This window comes from Hyla sarda, chromosome 5 (genome assembly GCF_029499605.1).
Source record: "Hyla sarda isolate aHylSar1 chromosome 5, aHylSar1.hap1, whole genome shotgun sequence".
Classification (NCBI taxonomy): Eukaryota; Metazoa; Chordata; class Amphibia; order Anura; family Hylidae; genus Hyla; species Hyla sarda.
In genome coordinates, this window is record NC_079193.1 from 233,671,572 (window position 1) to 233,695,119 (window position 23,548).

Here is a 23,548-nt window from a genome sequence, read left to right on the forward strand (position 1 = left end):
TGAATTGTTGGACCATTCACTGTGTGTATTTGCGTATTTTCATAAAATTTGAATTTAATAAATTTATGACCACTGCAAGCACAGCGAAGAGAAAAATAGCTAGTCAGTTTTGTAGAAATCACAGGGGAGACTGGAGTTGGGAATATTCACAAATAATATGCACAAAAGTGCACATGCAAAAAATTATATGAAAAATATACATCAAATAGAAGACCCAAACCAATGATCCCTTAATGGACACAGGGTGTACATTTCTGCCCTGTGCTTGCTCTGACTGTATGAAGCACGCTCAGAAGCTGAAAGGGGTAAAATTCATGTGGCAAATCCTTAGAAAAGCTGATAAGCTGAGATAATGCCAAGAGCGTCTGTGCTGTCAGATCGGCGCTCTAAGACCATAGGCAGGCTTGGCAGCCTGTATAAGCACAGCGCAAATAACACTGATTAAGGCTATGACATGGCATAGCATTGAACCGTGTTGGCAATTGGAAGATTGCAAGTAGTAGTGCCCTATATGGAGAATACTGCTACTGAAGAAAAGGCACACGGCCTTAAATCTCATCTAGCTATTACAAGCCAATACCAGCCATGCACATTACCCACATCTGGCCAGATACAGCCCGTGCCAGCCAAGCACTAACAAGCAACAAAGAGACTCCGCGATCCTTACCACCTCCAGACGGGCATCATCTCCAGTGCCGGATGCAGCCGCGCCAGCCAGTTCTGCAATCTCCAGAATCACTTCCTCTGGTCGGTGAGTGGTTCTGTGCACCAAACCCTGTTTATAGACACTGTTTCAAGGTGTAATACTGCCTTCACTATACCATCAACGATTTTGCCTCATAAATGGAACTTTAAAACTTTTTCACTGTACCACCAACAAACTTTTTACATGAACAATCCCATAACCAGTTGCTTCTATTAATATATATATCCTAACATAAACTACAGGAAAAGTATCAATACGCTATCCAGCTGCTATTATATTGCAATAGATAGTTGGTATGCATGCATGGTTTTATTTATCTTTTATCATTGATTTCACGTTTGTATTAGCCCCTTCATCTGATCCAAGGGCACTGCTAAGGTGAAATAAGGCTAATTAATTGTAAAACATTTTACACAAATAAATAATCACTTATTTTATCATACTGTTTCTCCCTAATTGCTGGATCTAATTTATTTCCCTATCTGCATGTACCTTTGAGGACATATATATATATATATATATATATATATATATATATATATAACATTTATTTTATATAATTTATATTTCCTCCATATATTTATTCTTGGCCTATTTTGGGTGTAGGCATCACCAGTAACCTTGGGTACATCCTTAGTCCTAAGTGAGCTTTTCCTTTTCCATTAAAGATAAGAATTGTCAATAAACAAATCTTCACAAATAGCCCATAACCTTGAGCCTGAGGGCCATCTATTAAATATATTGGAAGAATTGGCATGCTTAAAAAAAATTAAAATGAAAAACCTCATTAGAATTCTTACACGTTTAGTATGTTTTCAAGGCATATTTCATTAGTATATACAGTACTCTGTTGCATACTAATCCGAACTAGTTGTAAAATATTTTTTCCATAATCTTTCCATGCTACTTACATTCCATAACTAACAATAAGCAATATTACAGACTTGACATATAGAGATAAGGGTTTTAAGTTAACTATATAAATACAATCTAACCAAGTTTAAAAATGTGGTGATCAAACCTCATGTTACAAGTGTATTTTACTTTTTGTTCAACTTTCATATTAAACTAGCCGAAAGTTTTTTAATAACTCTCAACTCCCTAATGTTCCCTTAACATAAATAAAATATTAATCCACCAGAAAATATAGTTGGGAATGAGTAAAATATTTACCAGCGAGTTGTATTCCAGACTTTACCATACAGATACAGCAGAGCTAGCAATTAGTCATGGTGGGTGTAAACATCTACGTAACACCCAATGACTCTGAACGCTGAGTCTGATTGTGGGGGCCCCACTGCTGGGGACCCTCACGATCTCCAGCGTGGCACCCGAATCATTCGTGCACAAAGCAAACTCCGCTTCATGCTGGATGACTGGCAACTACAGCCACCACGCCCCTTCCCATAGACATGAATGGAAGAAGTGTGGCGTGATATCACAAACACAGAAGCTCCAAGCTACAAATCCCACAATTCCATTTTCCTCCCTCCCACACATCAGCCACCCCACCCATTGAAACATAAATGAGCTGCATCCATTCAAATCAGTGTGGTTTTCAATCAGAGCGCCTACAGCTGTTGCAGATTGATATCTCTCCCACCAAGCGATTCCTTTACCTATTGAAGCAGACAGGCTCCCTGTCATCAGCTGACTTGTGAGTCAGGTCTCGGCCGCATTGCAACCTGGAAAAAATCTGAGACAACAGTCATTTTGTATGCTGGTAAAAATTAAATTTTACAGCCCCTGTGGCATAGTCAAATAAAATAAAAATCCTGGAATACCCCTTTAACAGCTTCCTGACCCTTGAAGTACCGGTATGTCATAGGATAGGTGAGGGGCTATGGCATGGGAGCTGAAGTTGGGTCCAAGCTATAATCGGCGGATGCCCACTGCTAAAGCCTGCCTTGAACAGTAACATAGATCAATGTAATTGCACAACTGATGGCTTAGATTGGATACGAGGGGAGCAAAAAAATTGTGTAAAAGAAAAGTTAAAGAATGTTAAAAATAAATAAACATATTAGGTATTAACATGTGCATAATTGTCCAAACTATTAAATGATTACATTACAAAAAATTTCAAATGTCAAAATTGCTGATTTTTATATCCCAGAAAAGTATTTTATATCACATCCCAGAAAAAATGGAATTCTCGTTTTATCTGCTAAAATAAAGTGTGAAAATGAAAAGTAAAAAAAGCCCTAATACAATTTTATCAGCTGAAAAATAAAAAAGTTATGGGTCTTCGAAGGTGAAGAAGAAAAAAAAACGTGAGCCACAAATCAAAATTTGAGGGGTTGTGAAGGGGTTACGTATCCTAAAATATATCACTAAATAGGTTGCTCTTTAAAGGGGTACTCCGGTGCTTACACATCTTATCCCCTATCCAAAGGATAGGGGAAAAGATGCCTGATCGCAGGGAGTCCCGCAGCTGGGGACGCCTGTGATCATGCACGTGGCACCCCGTTTGTAATCAGTCCCCGGAGCGTGTTCGCTCCGGGTCTGATTACGCTCGGCTGCAGGGCCGGCGGCGTGGGACGTCACGCCTCCGCCCCCGTGTGACGTCACGTTCCGCCCCTCAATGCAAGCCTACGGGAGGGGGCATGATAGCTATCACGCCCCCTCCCGTAGGCTTGCATTGAGGGGCGGAGCATGACGTCACATGGGGGCGGAGGCGTGACGTCACACGCCGCCGGCCCTGCGGTCGACCATAATCAGACCCGGAGCGAAAACGCTTCGGGGACTCATTACAAATGGGGTGCCGCATGCATGATCAAGGGCGTCCCCAGCTGCGGGACTCCAGCGATCAGGCATCTTATCCCCTATCCTTTGGATAGGGGATAAGATGTGTAAACACCGGAGCACCCCTTTAAGCAGAACTAAGTATAAACCTAAAGTGTTATACTATTGATATTGACCTAAAAAGTAATGTTTAATCAATGATATTTTTATGAAAATAGAGACATATTTGTAATGGAAAAAAATCAATGGAAAAATATATCATGAAATATATATGTTTGGACAATGTATAATTTTTTTATTATTTAACAGGATATTTACCTAACCTACTGTAGCTACCGCATGGCTCCTCTTCAAGATGAACATATCTATTTTACCGCCATCAACAATATGGGACCCTAAGGATAGCAGGGACAAAGTGTTCCCACTGCAGCACCTTTCTTAGGTTGAAATCACACCTTAATGGGGTTCCTTTTCTTCTGGTGTCGGTCATTGTACTGTAAAATAAAGTGACAAAAAATACTACATGCAGTCTGCATACATTTAAATAGATTCTTCAATAAAATCCCGATGCAAATGTTAAAATACCCTTAAGATGTCAGTAGGAGACATATCAGGTGGATTTTCATCAGAAAAAAATGTCCAGAGGTTTTAGGATTTACTAACTACCATTACGTTCTACCAGAAGTATATTGGTGTATTATTGAGCATTCACCTATTACAGTCAACGCTTAAACTGGTTTGTTCAGAAGACATTGAAGCTCTGGGAGCTTGGACCCTTCTGACATTGTTGATTCACATTTGAGAAGATACTATAATAGGAAAATCCTTTTAAATAGAAGCATAACCTTTAGCACAATGAGTCCAGGAGAACAGCTCCCAACAGATTGGAATTTAAATAGATGACATCCAAGGACTATTACTGAAAGAAAACACTGGATAAAAACTGAATTACACCTTTTGACTTCAGAAAATCAGTATTTTTTTCATAAAAATTTATTTCTTTGAATCTAAGATTAAGCAGCTTTTATAAACAAAGAAAGCTAATATGTAGAAGTAGAATTTTATCGATCGCATACATAATGTAAATATGTAATAGATTTCTATACATCCTGGTATATCTATATTTATGGACTTATATTTCATATGCTGATGATCTGGATGGGAAATTGTAAAAGTATCTGGAATATAGAAGATAAGGTTTAGAATTCACTTTCCCCGGCAATGTATTCATGAAGTTACGTATAACAAAATCATTTCTTGCTTTTATGAAGTCCATTTCCAGCATGTTATCAAATTCAAACTTTCCCCCGCTGTAAAATCAAACAAACAATCGTTTGAAACACTGGTCCGTCTTTAAAAGAGCGATGCATTCGATTGTAGAAGCAATTTAATTTTTTTTAAATGTTTCGGAAACACAGAGCAAACCATAACAAGTGAATCTAATTTGCACATTGACATATTGGTATTGAGTCTCTGGCTGTGTAGTTTGAAGAAAAGTATAGATTATTATCATACAAATAATTCTCTAGATCAATTTAGTGGTGGGCCGCTAGCTTACTTCATCACAATAAATGCTTTTATATTAATATAGATGCTGCCTTTCCTTACTTTGGAAAAAAAAACATTTACGATAAGAAAAATTCAATATCCCATTGAAAATTAAAATGTAGGAACAAAAATCTTAATCTACAAATATCTAACAATGTTTGTAACTAATTACTTTTGCTTGCGGGGAGAACATTATGTGCTGAGTAGCTATAGCTTCATAACTTTAGGATTTGCCAATAAAAATGTTGTATGTTTCTTTCTATATTTTCTTTAATTTATGACTAGTAGATGAATTAGCAGAATGACTATAGATAAATGAGTGTACCATAGATGAAAGAATCAAAGCTGAAGGAACTGCTCACTATCAAAATTTCTTTAATGTATTTTTTGTTTTTCTTTGAAGATATTTTCGAAACATTTAAAAAAAAGTCTACCAGTTCTATAGAGTATATCTACCAGTGTAAGAACCATTCCCTATCTCACGATATCAACAAATTACTGAAATAGAGTCTCAACATTTGCATTCTTGAACAAATACAACAGTTCATCTTGGTGGCCCAACCTGATTTTCTATCACTTTGGGCTTCTTATATGTCAATATCACTCACTTCCCTGTAGTCCAGAACTGAACTGCTTCTTTTCAGACTTCATCCTGAAGTTTTGATGCTAATAAAGGGGTACTCTGGTGCTCCAGCAACAAAATGTTCAGAACGCTCGGAACCAGAGGCTGTGATGTGACATCACGCCACCCCCCCCTCCATTCGTGTCTATGGGAGGGGGCTTGTCAACCAATATGCCCCCTTCCATACACATGAATGAAGGGGGCATGGAGAGACATCAGGAGGGGACATGGCCATAACTAGGGATGTGCGAATCAAATCTGAATTTGTTACACATTTCAGGAAAAATTTGCAAGGAATGCAAATATTGCCACGATTTGATTCCGCAAATCGCTTAATTAAACTCCATTTAGTGCACTCCTGGCTCCAGGGCACCTAAAATGGCAGATCCACGTGTGAGGACGTGGGGCAAGGTATCCTGGAAAAGCGGGAACAAGGGTTGGTGGGATGACCCTGAATAACATGCAGCATGCAGCCTATCAGCAGCCAGCCACGCCTGTGATATCACAGCCCTATATAATCGGCAGCCATCTTGCAGCCAGTCATATCAGCTTTCTATTACAGAGAGAAAGGGGCAGACAGCAGTGTGTGTTGCACAGAAAAGCATTTTTACAGCAGCGATTCACCTCCCAGTCACATCAGCGTTCTGTTGCAGAGAGAGAGGGACAGAGAGCAATGTGTGTTGCACAGAAAAGCATTTTTACAGCAGTGATTCATGTCCCAGTCACATCATTGTTCTATTGCAGAGAGAGAGGGACAGAGAGCAGTGTGTTTCACAGAAAAGCTTTTTTACATCAGTGATTCACTTCAAGCCCAAATCCAATCTAGAAGCACTGATAGGGAGGGAGAGAGATTGAAAGTTCAATTTTGGGTGTAGTACACAGCAACTGTGTGCTGCAGCACTGGTGAATACAACAGTGCAGTTAGGGTGTGCAAAGCACTAAAAGCATATTGTCCTCTACTAAGTGTAACCTATGCGTACATCTAAGTGGTGTACAATTTTGTTCCTGTTAAAGTCTTAAGGACTTAGATAATGTGAAAGGCAAGCCAAAAGTACACACCTGTTGGTGTTGTAGACAAATACTGTTTTGTAAGCGTACTGGAGCGCATTGTCCTCCCCTCATAAGTGCACACCACATATGTACATCTAAATGGTGTACCATTTTGTTCCTGTTAAAGTCTTAAGGGCCTAGATACTGTTAGTCATGTCATGATTTTCTATCACTTTGGGCTTCTTATATGTCAATGTCACTCACTTCCCTGTAGTCCAGAACTGGACTGCTTCTTTTCAGACTTCATCCTCAAGTTTAGATGCTAATAAAGGGGTACTCCGGTGCTCCAGCAACAAAATGTTCAGAACGCTCGGAACCAGAAGCTGTGATTTGATGGTTTAGTTAAATTTAGCTCGACTATCACACAAATTCCACACAAATTTTTTCACAAAATCTGTATTATGTGATGAAAAAAAGCCCCATTGACTTCAATAGGCTTCTGCAGCTGAATTCCAGACATGACTTATATTTTTGTGGAACTCGGAATGCAAAATGACTGTGGAATCTCACTGAAGTTAAAAGGCTATAAACACATGCAGAATTTCCAAGCGGAAATGTTGGTGTGTGAACATAGCCTTACTCTTAGCTCACAACAAAGCAGACAACTGGGGCACAGATTTTCTATTTCTGTACATATAGGCAAGTGTGACTAGGTTGCTAGCTGGTGGTGATCATGAGTTGCCTAAAAGAAATGTTAAGTAGTGCCTATTAACATAGGGACATCCCTGTCAACCAGCTAGGCCCCCCTGGTCAGCCTCTGCCAGTTGTTTGAACTTATTGTAATTATTTTTTTTTTAAAGGTTTTGTTTATGGGAAAAAAAACAGGCATTGTCGCAAAAGTCAAGAGCTTTGGAATTACAGACATCTTCACTTGTTCTTTATTTGTTCTATTCTCCCAAAATAAAGATATATTATTAATAGTCTACAATAGTAAAAGCTTTTTTAACTGGATTTTGCATTGGACTTACCATATTTATCGGCGTATAACAGGCATTTTTTGGCAAATTTTTTTTTGCCTAAAGTCTATCTGCATGTTAATACGCCGATAAGCCGCTGCAGTTCAATTATTTAAAGCGGGCGCTTTAAATCAATGAACTGCAGCGGCTTTTGCAGGTCCAAAGACCTGCCGTTGCTTCTGGCATCTCTGCCCCTGCCTATCCTAGGGTCCAGAGACTGCTGGCGCCGCTGCCCCCTTACCTCCCCCATCCCCCCGGTTTCTCTGACCCCGCAGAAGCCCCCAGGAAAGGCAGGGGGAGAGCGCATAGCAACGACGCATAGACGCCACACCGGAGCCAGAAGCAGCGCGGACCCGACCCCGGCAACAGGTAATCATAAAACCGGGGATGGGGGGAGGCAATGGGACAGCGGCGCCGATAGCCAGGGGGAGAGAAGAGGTGGCAGCAGGGCTCTAGACCCCAGGAAAGGCAGGGGGAGAGAAGCGGGCAGCGACGGCCTCTCTCCCCTTGCCTTTCCTGGGGGCTTCTGCGGGGTCAGAAACAGTGTATCGGGGGAAAACACATGCACACACACGCACCCTCATTTTACCAAGGATATTTGGGTAAAAAACTTTTTTTACCTAAATATCCTTGGTAAAATGAGTGTGCGTGTTTTAGGCCGGTGCGTGGTATACCCCGATAAATACAGTATTTTTGCTATTTCTATTCTTGAAAAAGAGCTGTGCAACAAAAAATTTATGCCACTTAGTAATGGCTACTATTAAAAAATATATACTACTAAGTATATATATATATATATATATATATATATATATATATATATATACATATATATATATATTTATAACTCTCTTGTGATATATTAATTGTGGAAAGGCATGGAGGTAGACAGTATAACTTATAAATACAGAAAACGCTCTCAAAGCTGCCTCCCAGTTTATAGTAAATCCTTCCCGTACCATAATGCTTAAATACAGAAATGTCATTGCTTTACTAGAAATACCTGTCCTGCCTCCAGGTTATCCTGTCAAGTTTTAGACATTTTCCACAAAGTTCATTTTTCTCTGCTATTTTCTGGCCCAGCTCAATTAAAGAACTAATCCATTCCACTGTGTATCCCACGGGCTATAATGAATTCAGCTGTCAGAACGCTCACACACACCTACCTCATTGCTGTATTAGATGGTCAATTGTCAGCTTTTTTAAGAAGTGCGGTCTAACAAAATCCATTGATGACCTCTATTTCCTCCATCAATCTAGACTAAGCTGATCACTTTGTTTATGAGGAGGAAATATATATTATACTATTTATATATTTATTTTACATCTGAGTGGCTTTTTGTTCTTATTTTATATTTTATCCAACATACTGGCACTGAAGAGTAAGCGCTTCTCACAGACATCCAACTCAGTGATCTTTGGGGTGCCGGAGATGATGCCAACATCATTTAATTCTGGAATCCTTTGAAAAGTTCAGCAGGCTAAAAAGTACTTTTGACAGTAGAAGCATATGTCACCTATCACCCAGCTTTCATAATCACTATGATTGGCATTGTTGCTTAAAGGGGGACTCCGGTGTAAAACATTTTTTTTTTTTTTTTAAATCAACTGGTGCCAGAAAGTTAAACAGATTTGTAAATTACATCTATTTAAAAATCTTAACCCTTCCAGTATCCTTATTATCAGCTGCTGTATGCTCCAGTGGAAGTTATTTTCTTTTTTAATTTCTTTTCTGTCTGACCACAGTGCACTCTGCTGACACCTCTGTCCTTGTCAGGAACTGTCCAGAGTACAAGCTAATCCCCACAGCAAACTTATGCTGCTCTTGACAGTTCCTGACATGGACAGAGGTGTCAACAGAGAGCAGTGCGGTCAGATAGAAAAAAAAATTCAAAAAGAAAAGAACTTCCTCTGTAGAATACAGCAGCTGGGGATCTGCTATTATCTGTCTACATTGCATTTTAGATAAATCTCCACATGACATGTATATGGTGTATTAGACAGAATTTGCATCATTTATAATAGTCTGATACACCTAAAAAGTACTATTCTAACTCTAGCATTGTTGTACGATAGGTGAACTGGTTCCCTGATGAAACCGTATATATCGGACGGTGGAAATGCGTTGGAAAATTATTGGGACCTATTTTATTCACGTTTTAGAAGTGGATTTTGTATCAGTGATCACATATTTTTGTGTTCATTTTTTTTGTTGGTTTATTCACAATGTGGTGTCTGGGCCGTTACAGACCTCGGAGCATATAAAGCTACTTTACGTTTTCTCACCTTACCATCTCTTATTTATTATTTTATCCCTCACTTAGTTAAGTTAGGGAACAGCACCGTGGTTGAGGCCACCCTGTTAAAGAGGTGGGTCCCTCAAAAGGCAGGGACAGAGGGAGTCTTAGATTTAGAGTGCACCTACCCAATATTTTTACATCTGTGCTATATTTATCAATATAATAGCAACTGGCATAAATATTTACCTAATACTGGTTCAGTGTACTGATTATTACCCCCCCCCCCCCCCTATATCCAGATTCTCTCTATCTATATAAATATTGCTCCGTGGCCGGTGGCCCCCTTGACACCGGCATTCGTTGGTTTGTGGAGTGTTCCCAATTTGTTTTTGTCAACAGTTAGAAATTATTCGTTTTATCTAGAAGAAAATAAAGGTTAGGTTTTATAAATTATATTGTCTTCAAAAAAGAGGCTTGCTCTTCGGTGATACTGTTTGATTCCCTCTTTTAACTATAATATGAAAGTGGCGCTCCTATTTGTTGATTAGCCTTTGTCTGTGAAAAGTATACAGCAGCTGATAAGAACTGGAACTGGAAGCAACCGTCTCAACCACAGCCTCCTCCTGCTCCAGTACTGCCTCACGCTGCTGCAGTCTCCTCCAGAACAAAACTCCGCTTGTCTCCTCTTCCAGAGAAATTAGAGGGGGATCCCAAGTCCTGTCAGGGTTTCGTGACTCAGTGCTACATGCACATTAAACTCATGGCGGAACAGTTCCCTATGGAACAAGCAAAGGTGGCCTTCATCATTAGTCTCCTAACTGGAACGGCTTTGGCCTGGGCAACTTTGGGATCACAGTGATGCTCTCACAACCAATCTCCAGGCTTTCCTGAGGGAGCCTCCTCCGCTGAGACGGCGTTACTGAATCTTCCACAGGGCAGCTCTTCTGTGGGCGAGTATGCCATTCAGTTTCGTACCCTGGCATCAGAGTTATCATAGAACAATGAAGCTCTTTGCGCCACCTTCAAGAAAGGACTATCCACTCATATCAAGGATGCCCTTGCTGCAGAATGGGCAAAACAAAAATTGCAACAGGACCCTCAGTTTACGCAGAAGATTTTGTTCAGTGATGAGGCAAACTTTTATGTGAATGGGGAAGTTAACAAACAAAACCACTGCTATTGGTCTGACACTAACCCACATCGGATAGATCCCTCCAAGACTGTTGGAACACAAAAATTGATAGTATGGTGTGGTATATGGGGTACAAAGATAATGGGGCCATTCTTCATCAATGGAAGCCTCAAGGTCACTGGATATGCGAAATTGCTACATGATGATGTGTTTCCTTCTTTATGCACTGAAACTGGCGGAGTTGGAGTTCTTCCAGCAAGATGGTGCACCACCACATTATGGGTGTCAGGTCTGAGCATTCCTAGATGAACAGTTTCCTGGAAAGTGGATTGGTCGTCGTGGGCCAGTTGAATGGCCCCCAAGGTCTCCCGATCTCACCCCCTTAGACTTTTATCTTTGGGGTCATCTGAAGGCAATTGTCTATGCTGTGAAGATACGAGATGTGCAGCACCTGAAACTACGGATACTGGAAGCCTGTGCTAGCATTTCTCCTGCAGTGTTGCTATCAGTGTGTGAAGAGTGGGAGAAGAGGGTTGCATTGACAATCCAACACAATGGGCAGCACAATGAACACATTTTATAAGTGGTCAGAAACTTGTAAATAACTCATGAAAGAATAAAGTTACGTTAAAACCAAGCACATCATTGTTTTCTTGTGAAATTCTCAATAAGTTTGATGTGTCACATGACCCTCTTCCTGTTGAAAAAATAAAAGTTGGATTCAAAATGTCCGACTTCAAAATGGCCGCCATGGTCACCACCCATCTTGAAAAGTTTCCCCCCTCACATATACTAATGTGCCACAAACAGGAAGTTAATATCACCAACCATTCCCATGTTATTAAGGTGCATCCATATAAATGGCCCACCCTGTACTTCTCTCCTGCTTGGCCTACCGTGGTTGCAACTCCATGCCCCACAGTTAGATTGGAAAAATGGAGAAGTTCTTTGTTGGGGACCGCATTGCAACAACTATTGTATTGAAATACGCTTGGCTAAGTTGGAATCATCTTCTTGTCCTCTGCCCGGTTTGCCTTTGTTCCTTCAGGACATTGCTGATGTGTTCAGTGAAAAACAAGCTGAAGTCTTACCACCTTATCATCCATATGATTTTCCTATTGACTAACTGCCCGGCTTCACCCCCCCAACCCCCCACCCCCCCCCCCCCCCGGACAGAAATTCCCCTTTATCGGTCCCTGAAACTCAGGCTATGTCTAATAACATCCAGGATAATCTTCAGAAGGGATTTATCAGGAAGTCCTCTTCCCCTGCCTGAGCCGGGTTCTTCTTCGTAGAAAAGAAAGACGGGTCTCTGAGACCTTGCATTGACTAAATACTTGAATAAAATTACGATGAAGAACTGATACCCGCTTCCTTTAATCTCTGAATTATTTGATCGTCTGTGGGGTGCCAGGCTCTTCTCTAAACTAGATCTTCGCGGGGCCTATGATTTGATTCGTATACGAGAAGGGGACGAGTGGAAAACTGCGTTCAATACTCGTGATGGACACTTCGAGTATCCGTTGATGCCATTTGGACACTGTAATGCTCCAGCAGTCTTCCAGGAGTTTGTCAATTACATTTTTCTTGACCTCCTCCTATGCTCCTGTGTTGTTGTCTATTTGGATGACATTCTCCTCTCCTCACCCAATCTCTACACTCCTCGTTCTCACCTCCGCCAAGTTTTACAGCGCCTCCGAGACAATCAACTCTATGCAAAACTTGAAAAGTGTACTTTTGAGAAGACCAGCCTTCCATTTCTGGGGTATATTGTTACCCGTCAAGGTCTACAAATGGATCCTTACAAGTTGTCCGCTGTACTGGATTTGCCATGACCTTCTGGCTTGAAAGCGATTCAATGCTTCCTCGGCTTTGCCAATTATTTTTGGCAATTTATTCCACACTATTCCACTTTGGTTGCCCCCATCGTCTCTCTTACCAGGAAAACTGCTAATTCGAAGGACTGGACTCCTGAGGCCAAAGAAGCATTCAAACAGTTAAAACCGGCCTTCGCTTCTGCTCCTGTGTTGTCAAGACCAGATCCAGGCAAGCCATTTATTTGGAAGTAGATGCTTCTTTAGTTGGTGCAGGTGCAGTTTTGACACAAAAATCATCCAAAGGAAAAACTGTAACCTGCGGTTTCTTCTCTAAGACTTTCTCTCCTGCGGAGAGAAATTATGCAATTGGAGATCCTGAGCTCTTGGCTATTAAGTTGGCCTTGGAAGAATGGCGTCATCTCTTGGAGGGCTCTCTTCTTCCACTTACCATTTATACTGACCACAAGAACTTGCTATATCTACAGACTGCCCATCGTCTCAACCCTTGACAGGCTCGCTGGTCTCTGTTCTTCTCCGGATTTGACTTTTTTATTCACTTCCGTCCAGCAGAAAAGAATCTTTGAGCTGACTAGATCCTTTGAAGTACAAGACAAAGAATCTCACCCTCAACATATTGTACCTCCTAATTGTCTCATTTACACAGCAACAGCAAGTTTTCAGCACCTGCCTCCTAGGAAGACCTACATTACTCCCCGCCTAAAACTCCGAATCTTGAAATGGGGTCATTCCTCTCTGTTGGCCGGTCATGCCGTTATTCGTAAGTCCTTGCAACTCATTTCCCGACAGTATTGGTGGCCAAATCTAAAACAAGATGTCATTGACTTTGTTCGTTCCTGTTCAGTCTGTGCCGCCCGGGACAAGACCCCTCGTACCAAGCCTGCTGGTCTACTACATCCTTTGCCAGTTCCTGAGCTGCCCTGGACCGACATAGCAATGGACTTTATAACTGACCTTCCTTCTTCTGGTGGCAATACGGTCATCTGGGTTGTTGTGGACCGATTTTCTAAAATGGCTCCTTTTGTGCCCTTGCCAGGTTTACCATCTGCACTGCAGCTTGCCAAACTATTCCTTGGTCATATCTTCTGTCTCCATGGATTGCCTACTCATATTGTCTCCGATTGGGGAGTCCAGTTCATCTCCAAGTTCTGGAGGGCCCTCTGCTCTCGTCTCCAAGTTGAACTGGACTTCTCCTTGGCTTACCACCCTCAATCAAATGGTCAGGTCGAAAGGGTGAATCAGGTCCTGGGGACTATCGTCACCATTTTGTCTTTGCTCGCCAAGACGGCTGGGCCAATTTACTTCCCTGGGCCGAATTTTCTTATAACCATGGAGATTCTGAATCCACTGGGACTTTACCCTTTTTTGTGGTCTATGGGCTTCATCCTCATCCTCCTCTTCCCTTTTCTTCTTCTTCCGGAGTACATATGGCTGACAAACTGGTGCGTAATTTTGCCTCCCTCTGGCAAAAGACTCGTCACTCCCTTCTTCATGCCACAACCCATATGAAGTTGAAAGCGGACAGGAAAAGACGCCCTCCTGCCAAGTTCTCTCCTGGGGACTAAGTGTGGTTATCCTCCAAATACATTCAATTTAAGGTATCCTCTTATAAACTGGCTCCACGCTTTTTGAGTCCCTATAAAGTAAAAAAATGACTTAATCCCGTGTCTTATTCCCTCCCTCTGCCCTCCTCTCTCTGGATCCCGAATTCCTTCCATGTCTCCCTCTTGTAGCCTGTCATCCACAACCGCTTTTCTCAAAAGGACATCTCGCTTTCCTCCATCTATGGTACCTGTGATGTTTTTGCTGTTAAGGACATTCTAGATTTTAAGCTGGTCAGGGGAAAACGCTTCTTTCTTTGGCTTGGGAAGGAATTGGTCCAGAGGAGAGGTCTTGGGAACCACAGGACAATATCTTAGACCAGGATCTGCTCTAAAGGGGGGGGGGGGTACTGTTACACTCTGCACTCTGACCGCAAGCTCCGGCCGGGAGCGCAGTGTCCCTGTGTCCTCTTCTGCCGGCGGGGCAGAGATTCGCATCACGGGACGCGACCACATGCGAATCCCAGCCCGTCATTCACCACGCTCCGCTTCCTTTATGTCTCAACTCTTGCGTGCGCAACCCCGTCTCCTAGGGCGCGCACCGGAGCTCTGAAATTTAAAGGGCCAGTGCGCCCATAATTAGTGTTTGCAACTGACACCACATTATAAATCCCTGCACCTCCCACACTTCCCTGCCAGATCTGCAGTGCCCCTGGCCTGAGATTAAGCATTCCATTTTGCCAGTTGTCTTACCTATGTATCCAGACCTTCCCGCTACATTATTTGATCCCGCACCTTTGCCGCCTGCCTTGACCTACTGCTACGTTGACTACACTACTGCCTAATCCTCTGGTACCTCGCCTTTCCCAGTTACCTGTGTGGTCCAGCCGTGTCGGGGGTAGCCACCAGGGTGTCGGCTCTGATGAAGACCAGCTGCACCTTAGACTCCACTCCCCGATATGGGCTGGGTCATCAGCCACACAGGTTAGAGGATCCACATCCAGCTCCATTACAACTCCTCTAAGTAACAATGCCAGACATAGTGTTTATAAAAGCTGGGTGATGGGTGACGTATACTTCTACTGTCAAAAGTACTTTTTAACATGCTGAACTTTTCAAAGGATTTCAGAATTAAGTGATGTTGGCATCATCTCCGGCACCCCAAAGATCACTGAGTTGGATGTCTGTGAGAAGCACTTACTCTTCAATGCCAGTATGTTGGATAAAATATAAAATAAGAGCAAAATGCCACTCAGATGTAAAATAAATACATAAATAGTTTTTTTTTTTCTTTTTTTTTTGTGGCACCAGTTGATGTGAAAAAATGTTTTTCCACCGGAGTACCCCTTTAATAAACCTATGGAAATACCGCTTTAAAGAAAATTTGCCTCCAAGTATTGCTGATGCCAAATCTTTTGAACCCATTTGTAATCAAAACCTTATTAGTATTAGTATTAACCTTGTCTGAGGAAACGGTGCAGTGGAAAAGGTAAATGTAACTTTCTGACAAGTATGAAAATAAAATGATGAATTGATATCTACAAACCTCAGGGTAGACGGAGCTTCTCTAATGAGTAATTACCTGTAGTGTAACTATATTGATTATGTTTGTAGACTGTCAAGTGGGTTGGTGGGATGTGAACGGAGTCAAATCAATCTTTGAACAATGTCTGCAGAAACTCAGCTTAGAATTCACACAGCGGAGCTCACTTAGGGAATTTACAAAGAAACAAAGCTGTAATTTAACAATAGATGATGCCTGAATGTGCATTCAATGACCTGCAGTGCACAGCTTTGCTTTCATAGAAACTGCATTATGAATCAGTTTATGTCTGTAGGAATGAAAATTAGGAACATAGATACTCAATTCATGATGACAAAATGTTACTGAATTGGCCTTTCATTTTAATGCTAATGTGGTGTCCCAGTACTGGATGATGTGGCCACGTACTGTCCTCCTGCCCTGTCACGCAGAGTCCTTGCATGTCACCAGGGTCCCCCTTACAGTTCACCATGTTGTATATAGTTTTTTTTTATATAATGTGCTGTTGCTTTAATGTTTTGATTACGCGATTGTTACCCAGGAGGCTCCAGTGACCAGGTGACCCCCCCCAAGTGACCTATGGGTTCTTTGTACAGCCCCCCTATATAACCAAAGGAGGGGCTGAAATCTCTCTTTTTCCATGCTCTTAGTTCCTGAGGTCCAGTGCAGTCCTCTTACTGTGTGTGTCCGGAGCATTGGAGGGCTCAAGCCTAAAGTCTAGATATCTGTCAGTTGCAAGTAAGCCAAAGTCATCTAATTGTCTGTCATCAAGTCAGTCAATTCAAGTCTACTGTTTAGTCACGGTGGCCTGCACCAAAGTTTGCCTAACTGCTGCAAGTCCCAGCAAGCCTGGGAGGTCCCCCTGTGTCACTGGTCACCCCTTGGGATATTGGCTGTACTGCATAGACTGTGTCATCTGTCTACCCTCAGTAAAGCTACCGTTTTTCCGTAACTTGGCATCGGTGTCTTGATTGACCCTGTGCCTAGCCCAGGACCAGCTGTATTACCTTCGGTTGGTTGAGGCTAAACCACACCCTGATGTCACGACAAGAAGGGGTTAATAACATCTGCCCCTTGGGTTATAACATCTACCCTGCACCTCACACCCTGATGCCACACTAATTACTTTATCATTATCCATGATAGCTTAAATGGGTACTCCGCCCCTAGACATCTTATCCCCTATCCAAAGGATAGGGGATAAGATGTCAGATCGCAGAGGTCCCGCTGCTGGGGACCCCTAGGATCTCGGCTGCGGCACCCCACTATCATTACTGCACAGAGCAGACTCGCTCTGTGTGTAATGACGGGCATTACAGGGGCCAGAGCATCGTTACGTCATGGCTCTGCCCCCTCGTGATGTAACGGCCCGCCTCCTCAATACAAGTCTATAGGAGGGGGCGTGGTGGCCATCACGCCCCCTCCCATAGACTTGCAATAAGGGGGTGGGCCGTGACATCACGAGGGGTGGAGCCCTGATGTCACGATGCTCAGTCCCCTGTATCGCTGGTCATTACGCACGGAGCGAGTTTGCTCTGTGCAGTAATGATAGCAGGGTGCCACAGCTGAGATCCAGGGGGTCCCAGCAGCGGGACCCCGGCGATCTGACATATTATATAGACATATAAGATGTCTATGTTCGGATTACCCCTTTAATATTCACCAGAAATGACCAAACGTTATTTCCATGATAACTGAGGGTCTATCCACATGGCAGAATTTCAGCTTGCGGAATTCCACCTCAAATTAAATCTCATAGACTTGTATGGGATTCCGCACTTCCATTCCCACTTCTGAATTTCCGCTTGCGGAATTCCGCTAAAACAAGCAGAATTATACAATCCTTGCAAAATATCTCCATTAAAAAAACATCAGAAAAAAAAAATGTGACTAAATGTATTTGCCAGGATAGAAGGGTCTGTGTTACTACCGCACTTCAGTCATGTAGACACATGAGAAAGTACTTGTAGGAAACTTATTCAATCCATCCACATAATCAAAAGTAAATATCTAACTTCCATTTAGCCCAAAGGCCCACATCTCTCAGCAAGATCATTCCTTACAGGCAGAGATGGAGCGGCATATGAATAATGTTTTGCCTTTAGTGTGATTCAAAAGCCAAATATAAATTCTTGAAATAACCATTTCAATTTTGCAAGTTTTCAAAAATAAATTGACAGACTATTTTATTCTGGGACTTTTCTAATATTTACAGTCAAATTGTCTATGAGAAAGTGATAACTGGGGAATTGGCAGTATCATAAGTAGCTTTAGAGACAAATCTATGTTGACATGTAAAGCAATTCGTTTGCATAATATTTAATTACTGTAGTTGTTGGTCAGAAGGGCATATAAGCTATTTTAAATAAGTAGTAAGGACTGCATGTGTACAATAATAATACAATAGGATAACATGTCTTGTATAATCTAGTGTTCTATATAAGGACACCTTCCTATATATTGTCTATTAGCATTAGTCATATAAAACATATACCTAAAGCTGTAGGGCCTGTAGTCTAAAAGACATAGTGGGATGGTACTGGCTGCTACCGGGCTAATGCCGGACATCATTCCCTTCGTCCACTAGAGGTTAAAGGGGTATTCTGGGTATTTCAAAGGATAGGGGATAAGATGTCTGATCGCCAGGGGCCCGCTGCTGAAACCCCCCCGTGATCTCCCTGCAGCACCCGCATTCTATGTGGGGACTGCGTCTCTAGTTTTGGAAACCTCCAGGTGGCATGATGGTCGTCACACCGCAGGGGGCATGATGGTCGTCACACCGCCTCCCAAAGACATGAATGGAGGGGGCGTGGCGTGGCGTGATGTCACGTCCCCAGTCACGGAAACCTGGACGTTTCCGAAACTGGAGATTCAGTACCCGCATAGAATGCGGGTGCTGCAGGGAGATCGCGGGGGTCTCAGCAGCAAGCCCCCCGCGATCAGACACCTTATCCCCTATCCTTTGGATAGGGGCTAAAATATTTTTGCCCGGAATACCCCTTTAAAATAATTAGTTAGATGGCAAGTTGGTTATGTTCGGACATAATTCCATTCGTCCCCTAGAGGTTAAAATAATTAGTTAGATGGCAAGTTGATTATGTTTTTTATTTTTTTAATTTTTTTTCTCATAAGACATCATGTGATTCAAGGGTTTTGCATCATGGAAGTGATGGGATAAATGTAACATAAATGCACCAAAAAATACAGTTCACATTTACACATTTTTTGGGCAGAGAAATGGAGGCCTGTGAGAAAAAAAAAGTTGCAAAATACCTGAAAAAAACTGTATACCTAAAGCATGCTGTGTTTGGAAATATCAGCCATGGACCAAAAAATAAGGTACCTAAAGTAAAGAAAAATACCACAAAATAAGCATTTTCACTCCTTGTTCACTAGTTTGTGGCATTATCTCACAGTTGACTGATCAGTGTGGATCAGCTAATGGAATTGACCAGATAAGGGCTCATTTAGAGTGAGAGTTTTTCTTCATTTTCCTTTCTTTAACCCCTTAAGGACTCAGCCCATTTTGGCCTTAAGGACTCAGACAATTTAATTTTTACGTTTTCATTTTTTCCTCCTCGCCTTCTAAAAATCATAACTCTTTTATATTTTCATCCACAGACTAGTATGAGGGCTTATTTTTTGCGTGACCAGTTGTCCTTTGTAATGACATCACTCATTATATCATAAAATGTATGGCGCAACCAAAAAACACTATTTTTGTGGGGAAATTAAAACGAAAAACGCAATTTTGCTAATTTTGGAAGGTTTTGTTTTCACGCCGTACAATTTATGGTAAAAATGACATGAGTTCTTTATTCTGAGGGTCAATACGATTAAAATGATACCCATTATTATATACTTTTATATTATTGTTGCGCTTAAAAAAAATCACAAACTTTTTAACCAAATTAGTACGTTTATAATCCCTTTATTTTGATGACCTATAACTTTTTTATTTTTCAGTATAAGCGGCGGTATGGGGGCTCATTTTATGCGCCATGATCTGTACTTTTTTTTGATACCACATTTGTATATAAAAAACTTTTAATACATTTTTTATAATTTTTTTTTAATAAAATGTATTAAAAAAGTAGGAATTTTGGACTTTTTAAAATTTTTTTCGTTCACGCCGTTCACCGTATGGGATCATTAACATTTTATTTTAATAGTTCGGACATTTACGCACGCGGCGATACCAAATATGTCTATAAAAAATGTTTTTTACGCTTTTTGGGGGTAAAATAGGAAAAAACGGACGTTTTACTTTTTTATTGGGGGAGGGGATTTTTCACTTTTTTTTTACTTTTACTTTTACATTTTTTTACATTTTTTTTTACACTTGAATAGTCCCCATAGGGGACTATTCATAGCAATACCATGATTGCTAATACTGATCTGTTCTATGTATAGGACATAGAACAGATCAGTATTATCGGTGATCTTCTGCTCTGGTCTGCTCGATCACAGACCAGAGCAGGAGACGCCGGGAGCCGCACGGAGGAAGGTGAGGGGACCTCCGTGCGGCGTTATGAATGATCGGATCCCCGCAGCAGCGCTGCGGGCGATCCGATCGTTCATTTTAATCGCGAACTCCCGCAGATGCCGGGATCTGTATTGATCCCGGCACCTGAGGGGTTAATGACGGACGCCCGCGAGATCGCGGGCGTCGGCCATTGCCGGCGGGTCCCTGGCTGCGATTAGCAGCCGGGATCAGCCACGCATGACACGGGCATCGCTCCGATGCCCGCGGTTATGCTTAGGACGTAAATGTACGTCCTGGTGCGTTAAGTACCACCTCACCAGGACGTACATTTACGTCCTGCGTCCTTAAGGGGTTAAACATCTCTGCCTTTGCAGTATGGTGTGGATTACACTGTATTCCTTGTATTTTTCCAGTATCTTACTCCAAACTAGTTTCGTTCCTAGTCAATCCAGATAGTTTTGGCTTTATTCCTGTGTAGTCCTTGTGTCTGTATCTTGCAGTTGTCGTCATGTCTCCAAGTTTTATCTTGCTGCTTTAATAAACATACCTGTTTTTGCTCCAATCGTGTGTTTACTCTCTGCACGGCGTTGCTGGGAGCATCCCAGTGTTTCTATAACAACCAGCTCTGCTCAGTGAAGAGCTTCATGTCATCTTATTGACATCTCTGCTGAACTACTAGGAGATAGAATAGTCAGGCCAATCAGCTGTGCTGCTCCACCTCAGGCCAATCAGCTGTGGAGCTGCTGCCCCACCTCCTAAAGGTTGATGTATCTTATAACCCAGTTGCACTGATGTATGGCGTGTAATAGAGGTTACTCCACTGGGGGAAAAAAAAAAAAAACTTTTTTAGAACGAACTGATTTCAGAAAGTCAAACAGATTTGTAAATTACTTTTGTTAAATTACTTCTGCTGTATGCTCCACAGGAAGTTCTTTTATTTTTGAATTTCTTTTCTGTCTGACCAGAGTGCTCTCTGCTGCCACCTCTGTCCATGTCAGGAACTGTCCAGAGCAGGATGAAATCCCCATATCAAACCTATCCTGCTCTGGACAGTTCCTGACATGGACAGAGGTGGCAGCAGAGAGCACTCTGGTAAGACAGAAAGGAAATTCAAAAAGAAAAGAACTTCCTCTGTAGTATACAGCAGCTGAAGGATTAAGATCTTTTACAAATCTGTTTAACTTTCTGGCACCAGTTGATTTAAAAAAAAAAAAAAGTTTTCCACTGGAGTACCCCTTTAATCCCATCACTCACGGTCCCAAATTCTGATCCTTGCTATTGTCCTGACCTTCCTTGACTGGACCTTTGCCTGCACTTTGACCATTCTTCTGTCTATCCAGTTGGTACCACGCCGCAGTCTAGGTTTGACCATTGCCTGCTTTCCAGCATAGTTTTTTCCCTGTGTGATTTTGTACCTTTTTGTAATATGTTACTGTTAACACTATACAAATATTAATATTGTTCTCTTTCTCAATCAAGTCAATATCATTACCACCCCATCTAATTTCTAATGCTCAGCGACTGTACGCCAATGTTAGGTTTGGTTTACAAATCATAAAATCAAAAAAACAAACATGACCATGAAATATATATTACAAGCAGCCTTACTTTAAATCTAACAATATGCTCCCTTAAAGTCTGTGAAAAAATCAATGTCAGCGCACAATTTGTTTTAAAAAAAATGCCCCTAACAATTGCTTTTTCCTTGACTTGCTTACTGCACTTTATTACATTTAAAATACTGCCTTTTTATATAGCTATGTTATGACTGTATTTTCAATGTCATTTTATGATGTGTGAACCCAGCCTAAAACATTTGCATATCATAATATATTTGGTGAAAATATAAATTTTAAAGAAAAATACTACAAAGGAAATACACATTTGATATTGTAAATTCTATAGCTTCTCTTTATTGTCTTCTTGATAACAAAACTTATTGCAAGCTATATTTTATACATTTTTAAATTACTAATGCTTGAACATTTCCATATACAATGACTGTGAATATTAATGCTTCTCACACTGAGCCGGAGCAAGGGAACAGTGAGTTACTGCAGCTTGCAATGAAAACTTTAAATGGCTATGGGACCACTGGGTTCAGTGTAGTAAAGTATTTATGAAATAGTTGCATTTGCCTGCTTTCGTGATATGATTTTCTCTGCCTGGAGCTTATTTTCTGCATCGAACCTGGCCTCTGTAACAGCCGAAATTGATCTATACTTGTGATCTCAGCTTTAGGCACTAAGTTAGAATCCAATGTTGATGACCAGCCTTGAAGAAACAACAATGCCTGTCTCTCAAACTGATGAGTTCAACTTTTGATTTAAAAAAAAAGTGAATGGTAATGATAAACATAAAAAAAAAAAAATTGTGCCATGAATTATTGAAGCTAGAAATGCATCAATACCACAGGACACCTGCTTTTGGAAATAGAAACAAAGAGCTAGCAATGATCTTACTCCTAAATGGAATATTACCTTTAATGTACCTTGTCTCTACCTATGTTTAAAGTGTAATCTTGGTTTACTGATTTAAAAAAAAAAAAAGTGGCACCGGTCTTACCCTCTTATCCTCAGTTTGTGTGTGGCATTGAAGCTCAATTCCATTTAAATGAATTGAGCAAAGTTGTAATGCCCCACACAACCTGAAGGCAGATGTGGCACTGTTTTGGGAAGAAAGCAACTATATACTTACTGTATATGACCTCTATCAAACAGTCGGACTGCTACAGAAATGGCTAAGATTGAGATAGGACATTCATTTCCCACACTATGCTACTTCAATCTTAGTAATTTTTCTAAGCAATTCAATTGTTTGATAAAGATCAAACAGGACTGAAACTTCACACATATGATTAGAGATGAGCGATCCAAACTCGTACATCATGAGTTCAGTCAGAACTTTACTGAAAATTTGGTTTTGCTAGGACTTGAACTTTGGGAAGTTTGGTTTGGCAAACCCAATAAAACAACACCAGCCACATGGCAAAAAAGAGAAAGAGGACGAAATACATGACCTCAGAAAAAACCATAATGCCTTTGAAATAGCTACCCCAGCCAATGAGGAAGCAGTATAGGGATGATGTTGAAGCCTATACACATAGCTTTAGCAGCCATTTAAGAAAGAGTTGGTAAGAGTTGG